Genomic DNA, 21,994 nt, shown 5'->3' with positions numbered 1-21,994 from the left:
TAAAAAAGCTTTTGAAAGTAACATCACATTATGTTGCCATCCCATGAGAATAGCTGTCTACGTATTTCTGCCACAAGCTCTAATGGTTATATTATCATCTTATCTTCTATTTTGTTCTTAAAACCTAGAAATATGCATCAGTGAATGCCTATATAGGAATTTACTGTATTCTCATAATCCCACACAGCAGTTCCAGAGCTACACCGATTCTAGATTTTTTTACTCCATTTCAGCTGAATATATAATGCTATTTAGAAAGAGATTCTTCAGATTAATTTGAACTGCATTTATTTTATATTTTGAGCAGGACTTTGCCCTCATTCTCACTGGCACACTTACCTATTCATTCCAGTGGGCAAATTTCAAACAGTTTTGCCTCGTGCAACTGCCCTTACCTGTGTCCTTGCCCCCTACATTTCTAACTAAACAAAGGTGGGTGCTAGATAAAAACCCCAGATAATAATCTGAAAGAATTTACTTTCTGAGTGAAGGTTATCAAACCTCATATTACAGAATAAAAGTAGCTTAGCTTTGCAGGTTTGAAAGAATTGTTTTGTCCCAGTACAGCATTGTATAACAGGCATGGAAATGGGGTTTCACTGCCTACTTTAGATCTGGGTAATAACTACTGTTAGAGACAGGATATTAAATCTCATGAAACTTCATTTATTCTGATTTGGTCAAATTGTCTGTTCCTATGGATTAGACCACATACCTATACACATGCATGGGATGACACAAAATAGTCAGTTGGAGGTGAGATAATCCAACTTCCCCTCTCTCACACCGCAGCAAAAAACACCCCTCCACATACATACAAAGAAAAAAAAAAACACCACCACATATGCACACACAAAGCTTAGTGTAAAAAAAGAGCCAAAAGGTCATGTCCCCCAAAGCACAAAAGATGTACATAAGATACAGGTTCAAGACAGAAGCTGCCAGACTTTCTAGACCTTGTGATAAGATCATCAAAGATGAGAGGGTATTGAAAAATTGTGCTGGTGAAGAAGGTACTTTGATTGACCGTTGGTGGTTTCTAAGGGGGAAGAGGAAGAACTGGAAAGTGATTCTTTCTTTTCCTTTTTCTTATACAGCATGGCACGCCGGTAGTTCGGGCTGCTTTTCTGAAAAAAAGGTCAGAAACCAGCATGCTCAAATGAGATCAAGTTTGTCCTGGAATGTTGATGGGCCTATGTTTAAAGGGATTGGAAGTTTGGTTAAATGTCTAAGCCAGGGATCGGCAACCTTTGGCACGCAGCCCACCAGTGTAAGCCCCCTGGCGGACTGGGCTGGATTGTTTACCTGCCGCGTCCACAGGTTCTGCTGATTGCAGCTCCCACTGGCCACGGTTTGCCGCTCCAAGCCACTGGGGGCTGTGGGAAGCAGCTCAGGCTGAAGGTGTGCTGGCCCCTACAGAGCTGGAAAGCCCCTTCAGTAGTGTGATTAAAAAGATACCAGTTTTACCTGTAATAAATTAATACAGTTAACTTGGTACCAATGCTTGGAGTATCTCCTTGCACTTTCCTATCCTATGTATTTTTCTCAGACAATTAGTAAGTTTCAAAGGCCAGCACTGTATTTTAGTTAAAATGATTGTCTATCACAAGTTATAAAAATATCACATGTTTGATAACAGGTTGTCCAAAATAATCCAATTGTCATTTTTATCACTAAGTAGTCTGGATATTTTATCTACTCTTTTTATTGGTCTCAGCAGAGTATTTTCAATCGCAATATAACATTACTTCAGGGAGTAAACATAAATTCTCTGAAAAGGCACTCAGCAGTATTTAAAGCGTGCTTCATTTTCAAATCCTTTCATGAAAACTCTCATTTTGGTTTGCATCCATTCACAGACATTGTTCTTTCTTAGCACTATTCAATAATGGCACTATCACGGTATCCCACACTTGGTAACAAAAGTACCAGTAGAAGTCAAGAAATTATACTTAAGAGGAGACGGTTTCACTGCTGGAATGCTGCTGATCCTACCTTCAATGTGTAAAGAATGATTTTTAGGATGTTGAGTTTTTAGAGGGGAAAAATAACAAAATAGTGCTCTATACCTTGGTATCTCATCTATAATACATGACTGGAAGCTAATCTTTTTAGGTTTATCAGCACACCATTCACTACATTTTCAGATACATTCATTGTACCTGATCCATTTCAAAATGAAATTTTCTTTTTAAGAAAAAGATATTGCACAACTCAGCATTTCAAAAAATATTTCACATACATTAAAATCTGAAAAGGATTAAACAGTTTAACTGCATTTGATAAAATGTCCAAAAGTTTTGGGACAAGATTTTCAAGATTGGGGCTATGAAATAAGGCACCTGCAGTAAGACATTTAAAGCACTGCAGGAAATTTAGCCAAACATCGTCCATGTATTTAGTTTTCAATTTAATATACATAGTCTAATTGTTTTGCAAACCCTTACTCCATGCTGTCCTTAAAGCCCTACACTGTACTTCATTTGGAACTTAATTATTTTTACTCATCATTAGCTTTCCAGCACCAAAAAGAACAATACCACTTTACAGTTAAAAATAGAAGAACATAGTTTGTGTCCAGAAGACCTTACAATCCAATGATAATGAAAGATGTGTGATTGAATCCCTGCATTGCCTTTCCAAATCTCAAACCATAACTCCTAGCTTCAAGTACCCTAACCCTAGGAACCATAGCCCTAGCTACAAGTATCCTACTGAGAGAATCCAAACTGTACCTTCAAGTACCCTAACCATAGGAAGGTTACCCCCAGCTCCAAGTACCGTACCCATAGGAACACTAGATCCAGAAACCTAGGCACAGAAATCCTAAGAGCCCTACCCATAGGAACCCTAAACCTAGCTCCAAGTACCCTACTTATAGGAACCCTACCGAGGATGGGGAGTCCTATCCTTAGAAACCCTAACCCTAGGTTGGAGAGCCCTTCCCATAGGAACCCTAACCATAAATCCAAGTACCCTACCTATAGCAACCTAACACTAGGATGGAGAGCCCTTCCCATAGGAACCCTAACCCTAACTCCATACTGTGACATACTGTACCTTAAAATAGTGGTATTACTCATCTGTATTGTACAACAGTTGTATATGATTAGATATTTTGTACAAAGGGTGCCTTGTAAGATACCATATAAGAGTGACAGTGGCATCATGAGACCTGCCCCCCACCTAGCCTGAAGGCAACAAAAATGCTAGGAAGACGAAGATTTTTACCAGACCTGAAGAGATTGGTCCCAGTCTGAGAAGGACATTCACCCTGTCTATTAATAACTATGAGTTGTCTGTAACATTTATTAGGGTGAAAAAAAAAAACCCTGATTGACTGAAATCTTGCTTAGTCTGATAAAGTTTAGAATTTAGACTGTGATTTTACTTTTATTTTTTGTAACCATCTTTGTCCTATATGCCTACCACTTATAATCACTTAAAATCTATCTTTTTGCAGTTAATAAACTTATCTTAATGTTTTATTCTTACCAATGAGAATAAAGCGTGTGGGGAATCTGCTCAGATTACAAAGACTGGTGTATTTCCACTATCATTTGACAAAGTGGCAAACTAGTTAATGAGCTTGCATTGTTCTGGAGAAGGTCTTGAGCAGTGTAAGACAGTACGTTTCTGGGGTGCAAGGCTTGGGGGAGATTTGCTGGTGTCTCCCGCTGTATAGTTCATGGGTGGTTTGGAGAGCATTCATGCAATTTAGCTGAGTGTGTCTCTGCATACTGGCGGCTGAGTGATAACAGCGCCTGGAGGGATTTTTTGATTGTCACTAGCAACGCATTGTGAGACACAGCCCAGGCTGGAGGACACAGTAGTCTCACAGTTCCAAGCTGTACATCAGGTATCCCAATCACACACTACCCATATCTAGCTCAGAGCAGTTGCAGAAGCTTCTTTTTATGGGCTCTGATTTGGAAAGAGATACAGTGAGCAAGATTTGTTTCAACATTATCATTTGTTCTGGAAACTATATTATTTTATTTTGTTTTTTGTACTGTTGTTTTCCATTTAGTTTTGTTGTACTTCATTCTACCTTGACAAAATTCATTATTCTTTATAATTTTTTTCTGCCCTAACAAGAGGATTTGACTTTTTCATGGGTCTATGAAAACATTTTGTGGCCTGGATAGAAAATACTTGTCCATTCCTAGTGGAATTGCACCCCCCCACCCCTCCTCTGTAGTTCAAACAAGGACAGTTCTTGTGACCACTGTGTCCTCTTCTTGACAGCTAATGATGCAAAGCAGTCTTGAACCTTGATACCCTCTCCAGACTCTGGAGAGATGATGGTCTGGGTTAGAGGGTTGACACTGAACACAAGATAAGTGGCACTGACTAGCAACAGCAGAAATATGTCATCATGACTCCTGTTAATCTAGCTAAAACACAAAATATAAAGAATGGGGCATCTTTCTAAAAGAATTACAACACTATACTCATTTGGAAAGACAATTTAACCAATGTGACAAAGTTCCTCCTCTACCTTGGTGGGTCTTGTGCTTACTGGCAGATTTGCTTGTCTTGGAGCTTCACCGCAGCCCTCAGCTTGGCTATTTTTCTGAACCCACAGTCCAGATCGACTCCTCCTGTGTCTGATCAGGAGTTGGGAGGTTTGGGGGAACCCGGGCCTGCCCTCTACTCCGGGTTCCAGACCAGGGCCCTGTGGAATGCAGCTGTCTAGAGTGCCTCCTGGAACAGCTGTGCGACAGCTACAACTCCCTGGGCTACTTCCCCATGGCCTCCTCCCAACACCTTCTTTATTCTCATCATAGGACCTTCCTCCTGGTGTCTGATAATGCTTGTACTCCTCAGTCCTCCAACAGTCTGCTTTCTCAGTCTCAGCTCCTAGTGCTTCTTGCTCCCAGCTCCTCACATGCACACCACAAACTGAAGTGAGCTCCTTTTTAAACCCAGATGCCCTGATTAGCCTGCCTTAATTGATTCTAACAGCTTCTTGATTGGCTGCAGGTGTTCTAATCAGCCTGTCTGTCTTAATTGTCTCCAGAAGGTTCCTAATTTTTCTGGAACCTTCCCTGTTACCTTACCCAGGGAAAAGGGACCTATTTAACCTGGGGCTAATATATCTGCCTTCTATTATCTCCTGTAGCCATCTGGCCTGACCCTGTCACACCAACTATCCTGAACTGGGAGATTTGCTGCTCAGTTCTTCACATTTGTACATGCCTCTGAATTGAGGGGAAAGCCTTTAGAGTCATTTAAGATCACACTGTGATTGTAGTCCTACCACCAGTTTCATCAGTATAGAAACTATACTACTCTACATAAAAGTGTAAGTTACAACTCAGAGTTTTGGATTCAATTAAACACCCAGAAATTTGGATATTTATATAAATTATCCAAAGGTGTGTGGAGTGGCCTGGGATATGGGAAACCCAGCTACAAATATTAGCTTTGCCTGATTGAGACCAGAGTTTTCATCCCAGATCACTCCAAATCAGGTTCTCTCTCTCTCTCTCTTTCAACCAAAAACCTTCCCAATGACAGTTACATGGGAACTAATATGTCTCCACAAATTGTTTCAGCTTCAGTGAAAGAGTCTTTTGTGAAAATGTTCCAAATTGCTCTATAGTTCAGGGCTTATATACAGCTATGATAAGTGCTACAGAAAACCTTAAGGTAGATGTGTTGGATGAGATTATACGCAATTCTAATGCAATTATGCACAATTCTACTTCTACTAAAGTCAATGGTAAAATTCCCATTTATTTCAATAGGAGCAATAGTTAGGTTTTATAAATCTCTCTCTTTAAATATTATTAGGGGTATAGGGTCAGAATTATAAAGGTATTTAGGTGCCTAAAGATGCAGATATGCACCTAGTGGGATTTTCAAAAGTGCTTACATGAGCTAGGCACCTAACTCTTATCAACTTTAAATCTGCCCACTGATTTAGAAATTAGTTGCTTCAACAGTTCATCATTCAGTTTGACCCAGTACATGTTAACTAGCCAATATTAGTTACCCCAGGATTTCAGTTAAACTGTTTCTGAAGCCAAAACAAAAGACAATCAGTCTTTATGCAAATTCATTGTTACTTCTTTTAACTAAAAACAATGAAGAATTATTTGTTACTCCATAGTTGTGGCTGCATTGAAAAGTTTAGGACCTAGGAATGTCTAGCCATATTTTTCTTATCCCCAGATATTTTATTTTATTTAACAGAACAATGCAAGACAAATTATTTTGAAATGTAAATGAAGCTGCTGGGACTGGTTACTCTCTATGAATACAAAATGTAATCGGAGAACTGTAGATAGGAAATAAAATAATTTAAAAATTTTACCAAATCTCTATTGTACTAAAATCCGTTTGTTAAGAGAGTATGCAAAAGAAGTCAATTTAAAGGACAGGTTCTGGCTCAAGATGAATCAAGTGAGAAATATTTCATTTCCAGAATAGCCTTTTGGGATCCAGCATTTTTTGATTCACTTTAATTCAGTGTGAATCAAAGGAAAAGGTACATTACAAAACATTATCTGATCTGTGAATTATAGTGGGTGAAAAGTATGATTTTTTTAATGGGAATCAGGAAAGGAGACAAAGGTTGGAATGTTTTAAGAATGGATATCTGAATGGTGCCGAAGTGGTGAGAATGGAATGGTATGTTGGCACAAAGAAAAAATGGTGCAAAACCTACATAGTTAATACAAACAGCTTGATATGGGCAATGCCATAAACTGTGACTATTGAGTCCCTTGTCCTTTGTTAGACTATTTCTGAACAGAAGACAGGATCTACTGCAATATGCTAGCTGTACTGTAACTCTTCCACTAAAGAACACTATCAGAGGTAGTTGAGGTATATAGTCTAGCTCTCATAATATTTTAAAATGAATTTAGTGCTCGCAAATAGTGCCAATCTGACAACCCAGTGACTTAGAAGCCTCTGTTTATTCACAGAGCAGGTACAATATGGGCAGCATACTGCTGGCCTGCCACATTCAATGATGAAAGTACTCCCCTTGGGTTCTGGACAATATTCACAAATCAGGGGTTGTGAGGGTTTGGGGCGGGGGAGGCAAGTGAAGGGAGAGACATGCAAAAGAGAGGATATGGTAGAAAAATGTATCTAACTGGCTCCAATAAACAAGTTATACTAAAATAAATGTCTTCAAATGTTGGAAAAATTGACGCTAAGTTAGATTCTCAGCTAGTGTAAAACAGACTGGCCACATGAAGAAGCTGCCATACTGCTGAGCTGTTGATACCGATTGAACGTTTGATGCACATATGCACCTCAAAGACCACTCCCAACACTGTCAAACCATAGTCTGACATGGCATATTGATACTCCGCCCTAAGACATTTTAAATGTGCCTGTCTCAGCAATATATTACTCTAGGTGCAACCACTGTATCTAATGATAGCTATTACAAACAGTAATGAATAGAACCACAGAGAGGTACAAAACAGCACAACAAACTTCAGCAGTAGATCATTTATCATACTGACCTCAGCAACATTGCAGGTGGTCTTATTTCCACAAGAACACACTGCTCTTAAGGAGTTTTTTTGTTTCATTAGCCTTATGCAGGCTTTCTCTCCTGTTAGATATTCAAGCAGATTATATTTCCTTTCATCTGTCTTTCACAAAACAGAATTATTACCATATGGGCCAAACTAGGGGGAAAATTTCCCATTACCCATTCCTATTTGTGTTTTCTTTCATTTTCTTAAGATAAGTACCTGGCAATGGGTCCTGTTCTGTGCTCATCTCACTTTTTTTTATGGTGGGGGTGGGGACTAGGCTACTACAAGACATTCTTAGCATTCCCCTCTAATTTTCCAGGAACACAAGGAATGGCAGAACATGCCTGATGTTCCTTGGGTCCCTACACAGAATTCAATTTGCATGATCACTGGCAGATTTGGGTACAATCTACCCAATGCACTAGCCTCATTGTTTAAAAAAAAAATCTGTGTGCTCCTGGAGAGCAGAAAAACAGCTCTCTAGAATAGGGCTGAAAGAGGTCAGATAAGACCAGAACAAAGGAGCAAACATTGTTTCAAAGGGCAGGGGGGATTCAGTCTAATTTGAATTTAAACAAAGAAAAGAAAGCTGTGAGCTGAGCTTCTCCCCCAACAGTTTACAACCACTGTATCTTTCCTGTTTTCTAGCAGCAACTAGGTTAAGTAATGAATATTCTCTTGGCTGTTCTATTCTATTCCTGTCAACAAGCTCTCACCCACAGCATACTGCTAGATCAAAAGAAAAGTTTCCTCTGTGTTTCCCACTATCTCCTTTTATGTGGTCAGGACACCTGGTGGCCAGTTGCTAATCAAACATATTCAGCCTTCAATTGTTACTCTTTACATTTTCACCTGTCCTGCTTGCAAATATTGGGAATGTCCATTTAATCATTTATCTGTAGCAGAGTAAGGAAACCGACCTTATACTGGGGGTTTAGGGCCAGATCCACAAGGGTACTTAGGTGTTGAAATGCTGAGGATCTCGGTAACTAACTTTTAGATGTCTTGAAAATTACAGGAATACCACCATGATCCAGAAAGCCTGAATTAGGTGCCTAGACTCCCTATACAACGAATGGGGTGCTGTCTAAGCTAGCAAATGGGAGATGCAGATGACAGCTGCGTGTGCTAAGCCCCACCCCTCTCATGGAGATAGGGCCTAAGTATGGGTTGCAAGGAGGTGCCTACCTCTGCTTAGTGATTTGTGAATGGGAACCCATTGCCTAGAGTTGGACAGCTTAGGCGCCTGAAGTATTTCTTGTGGGAAGGAATTAGGCACGTGCCTCACTCCACACAAAACAGCCAGAGGAGGGGGAGAAAGAGAAGATGCCCACTGATAACTTTCAGCCCAGCAGTAAGAGCACTTGCCTGGGATGTGGGAAACCCACATTTAAGCTCTCCCCCACCAGAAAGGGAGAAGAGATGGGAACAGGGATCTATTAATAGTGTGGTCTAATCACTGAGTACATGTAATGTTTGGGTCCCCTCAATCTCTGCCTGTTCAAGTCCTCCCACACCTCTGACCAGACTTTAAAAGGGACCCGATCCAGTAGGCAGCCTTTGAACATGTCCACTGGATTGGGTCCTGCACATGACTTAAGTGGCCAAATGTCTATCTTTCCCAGGCAGTGCACATATTCAGAAGCAGAAACATAGGCCCTGCCAGAACTTTTACCTTGAAAATTTAGGCGCCGAGTGAGTTTAGGCACCTACAATGTTTGGCAGGAGTTTTGTGCATTGCACTGGAACCTAAAACTGGGATTTAGGCACCTATACCTGAGATGCAGGTGCCTAAATCTGGGGTTTAGGTGCTTAAGTACAGTTGTGGCTCTGGGACTTACCAATTTATCTACCATCATTTCACTGTCTCATAATACCAGTGAACTAATCACTCTCACTGTAATTGAGATGTCACAGGATTAATGTATTTCATTAATGAGGCTGTTAGATGTTGGCAGCGGTTACTTACAGAAGCTGCATACACTGTTAAAGTGATGTTACATACTTTTGATCTCATTATTTTTGTTTCCCAACTGCAGAATAAGTGTGACAATTAGGCCTACAAATTTATCAAAATTTTGAGCTCAACTGTAGAAAGTATGTGCATGTTCATAAGGTGTTACAATAAATGACAACAAACGTTGACGGGGAAAGATGTGAAGGGAAGACAGAATAATAGAATTAGTCCAACAGCAATGCAAGTTGATATAATTCAGACTGTTGAAATTATGCTTGTTAATGGCAGTTAATGAGCCAAAATTGATCTGCTGGATATTAGGCCTAATTGGTGGACCAAATAATGAGGGGATGGGCTATTCCCACCCATCCCTCCCTTTCTGAGTCATTTAAAGGAAGATTTTTATGAGGAAAGTAGGGAACAAAAAGAAGACCAGAAGGAAAGAAGAGAGAGAGGCTACTAGAGTGACAGTCACCATCATGGCTGCCATCCCCACCATCTCCTGGGACCTACGGCCTTTCTTATCCTGATCCTGAGAGGTGTCCTCATCAGACAGGGTTAAAGAAAGGGAGCGAGATGACACTGACACCCCTACCGGCTCCAGCTGAATCCCAAACACCATTTGGGATGAAATGGGATCAGACATTAAGAACAGCAGAGGCAGCAACATCTCCAGCTCATCTCAATAACTGCTTTACTTTTCCCCAGAAGCACAGTTATTGTCATCCTTGCTACCATCTAAGAAACTGTCAAACAACAGGGATTTTTTTTCTTCTAAAACCTCTCTACAGCTAAAGGAAAAGGAAACAAAGGATGTTGTTAAAATAAAAGCCTTATTTAATACTTTACATTTCAAACGCTTTAACTGTTTTCCCTTGTTTTCTGTATCTTTAATAAAAGGATTTGTAATGGTGTGTTTTCCATGGTGCTAAGCAGGCTGAGTTCTCTGTATGCCAAGCCTCAAACCTTATTTAACGCTGTTTAATGTTGGATAGTGACTATATTAGCTCATATATTCCATATAACTTAATACAACACCCCAACACTTTGTCACCCACCCACATCTTCCCAAAATGCTTACTGCATCCTGATCACCTGGCTGCATTTGTATACAGGTCTAGCTTTAGCTGTGGCAAAAGCAGAAAAGTGCAACAGTGACCTTACTCTCCCCACTTTCCTCTGTGAGAACTTCTTGCTCCTGACCTGTTACTGCCAGAGTGCTGTCCTGGGAACACTACTTTCTTCCAAGGCTGCTGTTGAAGCAATCTGACTTCCTATTTGACCCCGGGCAACCCACCACTGTTCTCATAGTCTGGACCAGATCTTGGCCTCCATTTCACCTGCTTTGAGCCAGTGCAAACCTGGCAGAAAGTTAGCTTAACTGTCTGGTACAGGAGTCCTCCAACAGAGGAATCCCCCGGTTGGTGCAGAGCCAATCTATCTGGATCTAGAGCATGGCTGCAGCGCTGGTGTATTTGGGTGGGAGACATATTGTTGGGATATATATATATATGTTGGGATATATATATCCATGTAATATGTTCTAGGCTATTAAGGCCTACTGTGAATGAAGTATGCTTGACATAAGTTACGTGTATTGCATGTTGGCAACTGAAGACAAAAAAACCTACTTAAGGTTTCAAGTGGTCAGGGATTATTGTACAAAACAAATCTGTTATGTCCATGGAAAATATATGAAGAATCAGCATTTAAAAAAACAACGGCTGTGAAATGGTACGCCTCGGATCATGGCAGCTTACCTGGAACTGAATTGTGGGTTAATGGCCCAAACAACAAAAACAAAAAGACTAATAATGTCACATAACATCACAAAGTGAATTATAAATGAAGGCTTCACACATCTGCAATCTGAAGTCGTTTATTAATTCAAAATGCTGTTTGAAGATGGTGTGGTATTTGTGGCTCCCCGCACCTTGTAATTAAAATAAACCTCAACTGATCATCGGGACATCTAACTACGTAGTATGTTACTACATACTACAAACTGGTGTAGTATGCTTGGGGTATAAATGTGGAGTAAGTAAGGTTTAATTTGTAATCTTAAAGTATTATATACCAACACTATGTCCGGTATATGCCTGCTCCGCCATCCCATAGGGAGGCTCCTGCTGTGGGTCGAACAATATGGCATGAGCGGAATACTACTGCAGCGCCTTGGAGAGTGTTGCAGGTGACTCAGCTAAGGGCAGCACTGAGTCTCCTCTAAGGGCAGACCACTGTGGATGGCTTTAATGCGCTGGCGTTTCTCTTAAAGTTACCCGCCCCCTATATATATAGGAAAGGAAATAAAGTCACAATTGTTTAAAAAACGTTCTTTATTATTTGTTGCACAAAACATTGAGAGAAATCAGAAGCTAGACAGGGGAGGAGGGGGTATTGAGTTAGGTGGGTGGAGGAGGAGGGAAGGACAAGTCCAGAAACCAAATCGAAATTTAGGATATGCCATCTTTCTGCTGCTTGTGTAGTCCTCTGGGGTTGACTGTGTGGGTCCCCGTAGCCTCTCCCCGCCCTCCCCCAGGTGTTCTTGGGCATAGAGGTGAGGAGGCTATGGAACTTGGGGAGGAGGGAGGGTGGTTATTCAGGGGCTGCAGTGGCAGTCTGTGATCTTGCTGCCTTTCCCACATTAGATCCACCATACAGAGGAGCATGTCAGTTTGCTCCCCCATGAGCTTGACCATAGCATCCTGCCTGCTCTCATCGTACACGTCCCTCCTCTCTTTGTATTCATGTAACGCTTTATGAGACTCTGCAATTGTTTGCCTCCACGCATTCAACTGGGCCCTATCAGTGCGGGAGGACTGCATGAGCTTGGCAAAGATGTCGTCCCGAGTTCTTTTTTTCCGTCTTCTAATCTGGACCAGCCTCTGGGACGGAGTAGATAGGGGCTGCGCTGAAACATTTGCACCTGCTGCAGGAGGAGAAAAAGGGAGGGTCGTATTTTAAAAGATACATTTTAGAGAACAAAGGGGACACTGTTTCTCAGTGAAACAGGCAATTAATAGAACACAGCACATATTCTTTCTGTACACGGTCTCTTTTTGCCTCTTATACTGAAGTGCCTGCCACTTTGGTGCGAGTAAGCCGTCACATGCGGCCGGGCAACAGAATTCAGCTTGCAGGCAGCCTGTGGGCTTTCAGGGATGATAGCTTCACACAATACCCTCCCCCCCGCCACACACACATACACCCACCGCAGGGCTCCGATGAGGCTCTGAGCAGGGATGAGCCCTTTAAACTGAATGCGAACAGCCCAGTGTGGCTGGGTTTCCCCCCACTGCGTGGCTCCGATCAAGCTCTCACTCACCAGAAGTGCCTTCTCCAGGGTCATGGTCCAGGAGCATGCTTTGGGAATGGGGGGAGGCTATTGGCTCCAGCATTAAGAATAGTTCCTGGCTAGGGGGGAAAACAGATTCCCCACTTGCTGCCTGTGCACTGTCTTCCTCCTCCTCCTTTTGTCCTCCAAAACCTCATCCTCCTCGCTCCATGCTACTCCCCCCTTGCAGGTGTCCATGGACGCTGGTGGGGTAGTGGTGTTGTCATCCCCCACCATAATTGCATGCAGCTCACAGTACATGTGGCATGTATGGGGCTGTGACCCAGAGCGCCTCCCTGGCTTTTTGGTACGCTTGCCCGAGCTCCTTGATTTTTGTACGACACTGTTCTGTGTCCCTGGAGTAGCCTCTTTCCATCATGGCCCTGGAGACTTTAGCGTACGTATTTGCATTCCTTTTTTTGGAACGTAGTTCTGCCATAACACATTCGACTCCCCAATATGCAATGAGATCCAGTACCTCCCATTCAGACCATGCTGGAGCTCGTCTGTGAATCCAGGACTGCGTGGTCTCTTGAGATCGTGAACTCTGCATGGTCGCCTGTGATGGTGGACTGTGCTGATGGTCACCTGTACTGATGGTGACCAAACAGGAAATTCAAAAGTTCCCGGGGCTTTTACTGCCTACCTGGCTAGTGCATCGGAGTTCAGAGCATTGTCCAGAGCGGTCACAAGGGAGCATTCTGGGATAGCTCCTGGAGGCCAATATCGTCTAATTGCATCCACAGTACCTGTAACCCAGAACTGAGATCTCGATTTTAGCGCTACTCCATTTGCAGAGGTGCAGTACATAAGTCAGAGTAAAGAGCCCTTTAAATAAAAAAAATAACTGGTTTGGTCGTGTGGACAGAACCAGTTTTATTTCGAGGTAACTCGGCTAATTCCAAAATAACGGCATACTGTAGATCAGGCCTCAGTAACTACTGGAGGGGATTGAGAGGAGGGTAGAGAGAAAAGGAATAGAGGAGTAGCTAGATATGTCCTCACAAGGTAGAATGGAGAAAGTTTGTATAAAGTTTTCAAAGCCAGAAGGGTTCCAAACTTCACAAAAAGAAGTAAATTACACTTCTGCATTGCAATTATACCAGTTATATGCATGACAGGATTTTTTTTTTTACCAGACAGTATTTTTATAATGCCAACCTAGCTATAGCTACATAGGTGTGAGGACTGCAAGCAGAGGGATGTAGCATCAACACAGATGTGCAGTAATAAATTAGTCATGTTTGAAACCACCTATGGATAAATGAAATTACTGACCAGCAGTGGTTGCCTGACCTGTATCCATCAAAATGTCAAATCAGATATTGGTTGACAGCAGGTAGGCACTCTAGAAAGAATGGGGCACACATTAATCTCTGACACTGCTCCATGCTGTTTCAGGTAATTGTGACATAGTATGACTTACAGATTTATAAATGTGACTAGAAAAAAGGAGCCATAGATTAAAAAGAGCACCCTCTCTTTGTTTTTGGAGCTAATATTCTATTTGCTGCCAAATGAACCATCCTGATTTTGTATTGAATGAGTTTGGGCTAATCCAGTACATTTTTGTTAAAGACTTCTTACTATGAGATGTTACTAAATATCCCTTATGAAAAAGTCCTGTAGAATTTAATTGACAACAGTTAGGTTTTACATAGAATTTTTTGTCCGCCTATAGAATTAAAGAGGGAATTATATCCCTTCTATAAAATTATAAAGGAGTGTTCGGAAATCTACTGAAATGATCTTATTCTGTAAATACATTCTATAGGATTTTTCAGTATTTTCTATAGTACACTATTACATTTTAGAGTATTATATTGGTTTAATCCTTATAATATTATGAAGGATTTTTCCTATATGATTATTATTAATAGGAAATATTAATATCTCTGTGCAAGCAGATGTAACTCTTCCCCTACTCTGAAAGGAATATTCACACACCTTATACAGTCCAATTTAACCACTTTCTAGAATTTCTTTTTTTTGGTAACTCAAATGTCAACCACCAGACATGACATTTAGCTTCAGCTTTCTCCCCAAGTATAATAACAATAATAATATCAGTTGTTATATAGCTCTTTTCATCAGTAGATCTCAGAGTGCTTTTTTTACAAAGGAGGTTACTATTACTAGTTAGGAAAACTAAAACACAGAGAGGTGAAGTGACTTGCCCAAATTAACTCAACAGGCTAATAGCAGAAGTGGGCATAGAACCTAGGGGTTCTGAAGCCCAACACAGTACTCTATCCACTAGACCACACTGCCTTCCTGTTGGAATCATTTTTCCTGAAGGATCTCTTTGATCCACATCCTTGTTCCATTTCTCCTTTGAAATAACATAACATTCACAAGGTTCTTTCATCCCTAGTTTTAACATTTGAATTCTTAAACCAGCTGCGTTTCATTATTGGTGCTGAAGTTCTAGTTTCCAAAGTTACCAATTTAGCATCATTGAGTCAATGCTCATGGAAATCATCAAGAATCTTTCTATCTACTTCAGTGGGCACTGGAGCAGTGCCCCAGGCCCTTATCCTCTTAGGTCCAATTCCTGCGAACAACCATCTACATGAATAACTATGTGAGAAGGACAAAGGATTAGTCACATATTTAAAAGTTATTCATTGGTTAAGGGTTTGCAGGAACAGGGACTTAAATTGGAGAACACATGGTATTTTGGAACATGGGGTTTACAGAGGTGAGACAATAACATTCATACCTTTGTATCGGCATATCTTTATTTATGAGACAAGGTGGCTGAAGTTATATCTTTTATTGCACCAACTCCTGCTGGTGAGAGAGACAAGTCTGAAATGCATAAAATTTTAATAGATTGCTATAGAAATAATTGAAAAATCCTATAGAATGTATTTACAGAATAAAATCCTTTCAACAGATTTTTGAACCATCCTATATAATTTTATAGCAGGGATATAATTCCTTCCTTAATTCTATAGGATGGCTAAAACACTATATATAAAGCCTTACTGTGATCAATTAAATTCTTTAGGACTTTTCCAGAAGGATAGAATGAAACCTATTTAAAAAAAAAAAAAAACTGGACTAGTCCAAATTAAATTCTAGTTCAATAGAAATTTGGAAGGTTCATTTGGCAGCAAGCTTGGAAGCTTGTCTCTCTCACCAACAGAAGTTGTTCCAATAAAAGATATTACCTCTTCCACATTGACTTTCTAATATCCTGGGACAAACATGGCTATAACACTGCATATAACTTTATTTATGACATGTCCATCTTCTTTATCTTAGAAGGTCTTCAAATGTAGCTCCCTTTAAAGTGGATTGTAAAAGCTTTCCACTTCTGAAAGCTTTCTGCATGGCACATTGGTTTGATTTTATGTTTTATTGTGTTTTATATAACAGAGCCAAGAACATGGCTGATGAATAGGCACCTAAGAAATAAAATGAATATTAGTTCAACCAAGTCTTTTATGATTAATTCTTGTTTAAAAATACATCCTCCATAAAAATAAATCTTTACTAAATGTAGCTCAATAAAGATATCATATACTAGACAAACTATTTTACAAATGTTACTTTACAACATTTTTTAAACACTGTTCATTCTGTGTCAGCAATTTTCAGGTACAAATAGCCATGGACATAATTTAGGTCATTTAAAAGCTGACCAAATAGTAAATAAAAAAAAGTTATTTGCAATTATTTTTGTGAGTACAGTTTGCTGTAATTTGGAGTGGAGCATTATTTCATTTTTTACCTGATATTCATGAATAAGATTGTGAATCCCGAAAGTTTCATGGATTTTAGCATGACTCATGTGTCATCTGAAAGTTTGTATCTGATGTTCATTAGTCACTATTGATTATTCTCCTTTGCTTAAAAAGTTTAGTCATCTATTCAGAGAGCAGAAGCAATACCATCAGACTTAGGTGATTTACTATATGCTGTGAATAACAAATAGCAAACAATGCACAGATGAAGCAAGCAGTTTACAGAATAAGCCATAATGAAAAGTATTCTTTCATACTACTGGGTGAATCCCTATGAATGTCAAAAATTTTAGAAAAAAAGTCAAAACCAGTCCACGAAAGATTCACTAACCAGAGATTCACTAACTAAATTAATAATGGATAGTATACATAATAAACAGTTCCAGCACTTCTAGTTATTTTTGACTCCAAGTACCTGATCTGTAGGTATAGTTAGATACATAGATATCATAGTTCAAGGCTACCTGTGCCTCTGAATGGACACTCACAGAAGTTACTAAGTTTACTGCTTCCAAAGAGACAGAGCACATGTCAGCCTGTAAGGTTAGTTGAAGACCCATGCTTCATTTCAACCTAACAGCACTGAGATGGTATTATAATAAAACAAGAATAAGTTTATTAACAAGGAACATAGGTTTAAGAGATTTCTAGCAAGAGTGAAAGAGGTATAAAGGTTACAAACAAAACAAAGAAAGCATATTTTCTATGACTAAAACTTAACTTCAGCAAGTTACAATCTTTGTCTAAGCAGGTTTCTCACCTATAGTCAGTTCCCAGAGACTTCAACCCCTTCTTAGATTCAAGAGGTCTAGCCTTTTGTGGCCCTCAAGTGATGGATGCCAAATGGCTTTCTGTTTCTGCTTATATTTCCCAAAGTCCATTGTCTGTTTCAAGATCCAGGAAGGTTTCCTGAGGGTACAGACTCCATCCCCAGTTATGATTGTTAAGTGATCATCTACTCCCTTTGCAAGTTTGGTTGCTTGTTTACCTTTTATGGAAATATACATCCATTGTTTCTGGTCTTGCCTTGCTTAATTTACACTGGAGACAAAGTCAAGCAGGCAAAACAACATTCCATTGTCTAGGACAGGCTGGGCTTATGCACTGCTTGTCAAACATTTTTCAAACATTTCTTAAGAACATTTTTCCAGAACAGATCTATAATTCTTTACATACCTCCCACACATAGATTACACAATAGCTAAATAGATGCACATTCTAGCGAGGGGTCAGTGTATTGATGACCAGCATGTTATCAGTTTGCATATGATACCTTACATGACACCTTTTAAGTACAGATTATGACAACTGTTTATTGGAGTGTATCAGTCCTGAAGTGAATTATAGTATGGTGTGCCCTCTGCAAGTAGGCATTGAGGGGCTCCCTGGGTCATAATTACATGGGAGAAAGACCACAGAAATCCTAGCACCTCTTGATGGTTTATTTGGATAAGCTTTTATTACTTTTCCCAATGACTTTTTAAAGACACTGGACAGTGCTATCTCCTCCTTGCTCAGGGCTGATAAAGTATTCTAGAGCAGCCTTAAACTACCTATCACACATTAAAAACAAACTTATCATCTGGCATTCTTTTAATGAAATGAGCCTGTCAAAGTTACATTTTGTCTCCAGCAAGGTTATGCATCTAACGAGTCCCCGCTGCATTCACTTCTGTTGAGAATAAGTACTTTTCATAGATCAATATTTCTGCCCGTTTGCCTTGTTGAACAGATACCAGTGCATGTGTAAAATCGACCCAGCAGATGTGACTTTACAGCTACCAAACCATTACATGAGCTGAGAAACGTCTAATTGGGCCAACCATCCATATAGCTCCAAGGCGTTCCATTAAATTCTGTTCTTCAGCTTGCTCACAAGGGGTTTATGATACCCCAGGCTGCGGAGTGGTAATATGTGTTGTGGTTTTTCCAATTTATGCAGATACTGTGAAAGATGGGGATACTTCAGCTATTGGATTCCCCCCCCCCCCTTGTCCATTATGGTGTTTTCAGAGTAGCAGCTGTGTTAGTCTGTATCCACAAAAAATACAGGAGTAATTGTGGCACCTTAGACACTTACAAATTTATTAGAGCATAAGCTTTTGTGGGCTACAGCCCACTTCATTGGATGCATAGAATGGAGCATATAGTAAGAATATATATAAATATATATACATACATTATGGTATATTAATCTAGCTGAGAATGACTGAGTTATGCCCTGCTCATTGAATTCTATTGGCAGTTCCCAGCCATCCTGCAGAGAGACCCCTAATGCACACTAAACCTTTGCTGCTGTTTGGCACCTTTGTGTCCTTGTCTGTCCTGCTTCCTTATGTAAATGTTGTTGTCAGCTTTCCTGATGGAGCCAGAGATGCTATTTAATTTCCCTATGTAAGGGAGAGAGGATTCCCTTAGTGTTCCCAACCTGTCTGTGAAGATTGTGTTACTATCTAGTGTGAACTACAAATGTGCCAGATTGCTGAGCAGAACCTGAGGCAGTCAAGAGATTGCAGGTAGATAGGGTTATGTGTCTCTTATAGACCTCATTGCTTGCAGAAAGCTTCCTTTGTTCAGGAAGAAAAAAACAAAACCTGATACTTCTTCAGGGAAATCCTCAGAGTTCTAGGAAAAATTTATGGTGAGATATAGCACAAATACAGACCCACTGTTTTAAAATTCCTCCTGTCCAGTAGGGAGATTTTGTATTCTGCAGGATTAATTCTATCGAGTTATTATATAAATCAGACTCTTTTCTTCCACATGTGGAATTTCACACTTCAGAACAATACCTAGTTGTGGGACATATTCTGATAGCTGTGTTCATATTGAGAATGTCTTACTCCATTAGTTTCAGAGTAGCAGCAGTGTTAGTCTGTATCTGCAAAAAGAACAGGAGTACTTGTGGCACCTTAGAGACTAACAAATTTATTAGAGCATAAGCTTTCGTGGGCTACAGCCCACTTCATCGGATGCATAGAACAGAACATATAGTAAGAAGATATACATATATACATACAGAGAAGTTGGAAGTTGCCGTACAAGCTGAAAGAGGCTAATTAATTAAGATGAGCTATTATCAGCCGGAGAAAAAAACTTTTGTAGTGATAATCAAGGTGGTCAGTGGGAGTTGCGATTGGCCAAACCTGTGGACGCGGCAGGTAAAAAAACCAGCCCGGCCCACCAGGGGCCTTACCCTGGAGGGCCGGGGGCCAAAGGTTGCCGACACCTGTTATAGGTTATTGTGACATTTCATGAACTTCCAGTGACTTCTTACAGTTATGCTTAAAATTAGGGTAAATTTGTATGCTGAATTATCACAACATATAAGATAGATTCAACAACGGTATTTCTATATTGATCCAGATTTTCAAAGTGTGTATGTTTATGGAGGGAGATGCTGATGTCTAATGCAAAAAGGGCTTTCACAAAAATGCACATGCACTCACTGTACCTAAAACACCTACATTCGTATATGTATAAACTGGTATTTGGGCATGTAAAATATTTGGGTATTTGGGTATGTAGATAGCTGCCCCTGCCAGGGGACCCTTAGTCTTTGTTTAACTAAGACTTGAAGGTATTAGCTAATACATGTTAATTAATGTGTTAATAGCCTAGTGTACACAAGACAGTATGTCTTTAATATGTGCTAAAGTAGAGTTAAAGCTTGGGGCCCCCTCGGACACACTGTTTTGTTTACACCAGACAGTTAACTCATTAGCTAACACCTTCCAAATCCTAATCTAGACATGGCTTTACACAAACAATTACGCATTTTACACATACACCCACCGAAAGTTTTGCAGCCAGACTAGATGCAAGCATATTTCTGCATTATGGATGGCACTGGATTAATACAGCTGAGCAACTCCATGATGTATCTTACCGAAAAAACAAGGCTATGGCACAATGTGCACTTCTTTTGATAGTTCCTTCTTAAATTCTCATGATGGAAACACTCTGGCTAAATCTACTTTCGGAACTATTCAACAGAACTCTTTTGTTCAACAAAAGAACCTCCTTTATGATGATCCAAATTTGCCTAACAGCAGGTGTTTCAATTTACAGTGTCAATACATAACTCATTTCAGAGTAACAGCCGTGTTAGTCTGTATTCGCAAAAAGAAAAGGAGTACTTGTGGCACCTTAGAGACTAACCAATTTATTTGAGCATAAGCTTTCGTGAGCTACAGCTCACTTCATCGGATGCCACAAGTACTCCTTTTCTTTTTGCAAATACATAACTTAATGCACATGATTCCTTTTCAGTGTTTTCCTTTACTCACATTTCTCGTTTGGCTATTCATTTTCTTATTGTTCAGACGAGTTGTTCATCTGCTCCCACATCCAAGTCATAGGTTTACCAGGGTTAATTGCTTCAGTCTTCTCCACGACTTCAGAAATGTTCAGTTCAGTCACAATGAAGTATATCTTTTCCAACAAAAACAAGACTAGCCTCTACAGCCTCTCTTTGAATCTAAACCTTAATGATCTCCTTGCTTCTACTCCTCAAAGGGGTAGCACATTCTTACGTTATAGTCGTTCCTACTTAAAACACTGTAGGGAGATTGACAATCAGTATGCTATAGAGTAAGGGTATGTCTACACTAGAAACATTACAGTGGCACAGCTGCAGATTTAGTGCTATACTGTAGACATTTACCACAGTGATGAAAGGGTTTTTCCCATTACTGTAATAAATCCACTTCTCTGAGAGACAGTAACTAGGTTGATGGAAGAATTCTTCCATTGACCTAGCAGTGTCTATAGTGGGCCTTAGATTGGCTTAATTACATCACAAAGGGCATGACATTTTCACCGCTCTGAACGATATAGTTAAGCCGACCTCACTTTCTAGCACAGACCAGCCCAAAGTGAGGTGAAGTCTAACCACTGATATGCTGGTTAATCACCTAGGCCTTGTAATTTTGTGGAGTACTGTTCTAGTAATATGTCACCAAAACACTGCTACCTCAGACAACTCTCCTTGTTCTCCAGTCATTTCAGCATCCAGTTCAAAATTGCTCTTATTTTCGAAGAGTTATCCAGACAACCTCATGGACCTTAACTTTTTCTACTCCTTTTCCAGCTTCTTCTGCTCACCTAATGTTAGCATCTTCTCTGACTCTTCCCACAGTTTCACCACTACTACTATGACAGCCTTCTGCTTTGCCACCTGAAGCAGACATTCTGTTTCTCTCCATTTCACTGATTCTCTCATTATTTAAGATAACATACTAATATGTATTAAGTTCCCATATACAAAGTTACCATCCACATAATACTTTCAATCATCTAATGATAATGATTATGTTAGTGTAAGGAAAACAAAATTAAGAAACCAAGAACAAAAGTAAAGCCTCCATGAGAGAGCATAGTGTGTGGCTCTCCTCCATTAAATTATGCCGCAATGTTGAGAACAAAGATGGCTTCTGCACTC

Source organism: Eretmochelys imbricata, chromosome 6, assembly GCF_965152235.1.
Source record: "Eretmochelys imbricata isolate rEreImb1 chromosome 6, rEreImb1.hap1, whole genome shotgun sequence".
NCBI lineage: Eukaryota > Metazoa > Chordata > Testudines > Cheloniidae > Eretmochelys > Eretmochelys imbricata.
The sequence above is the reverse complement of the archived record's forward strand: the minus strand, read 5'-3'. Positions refer to the sequence as shown.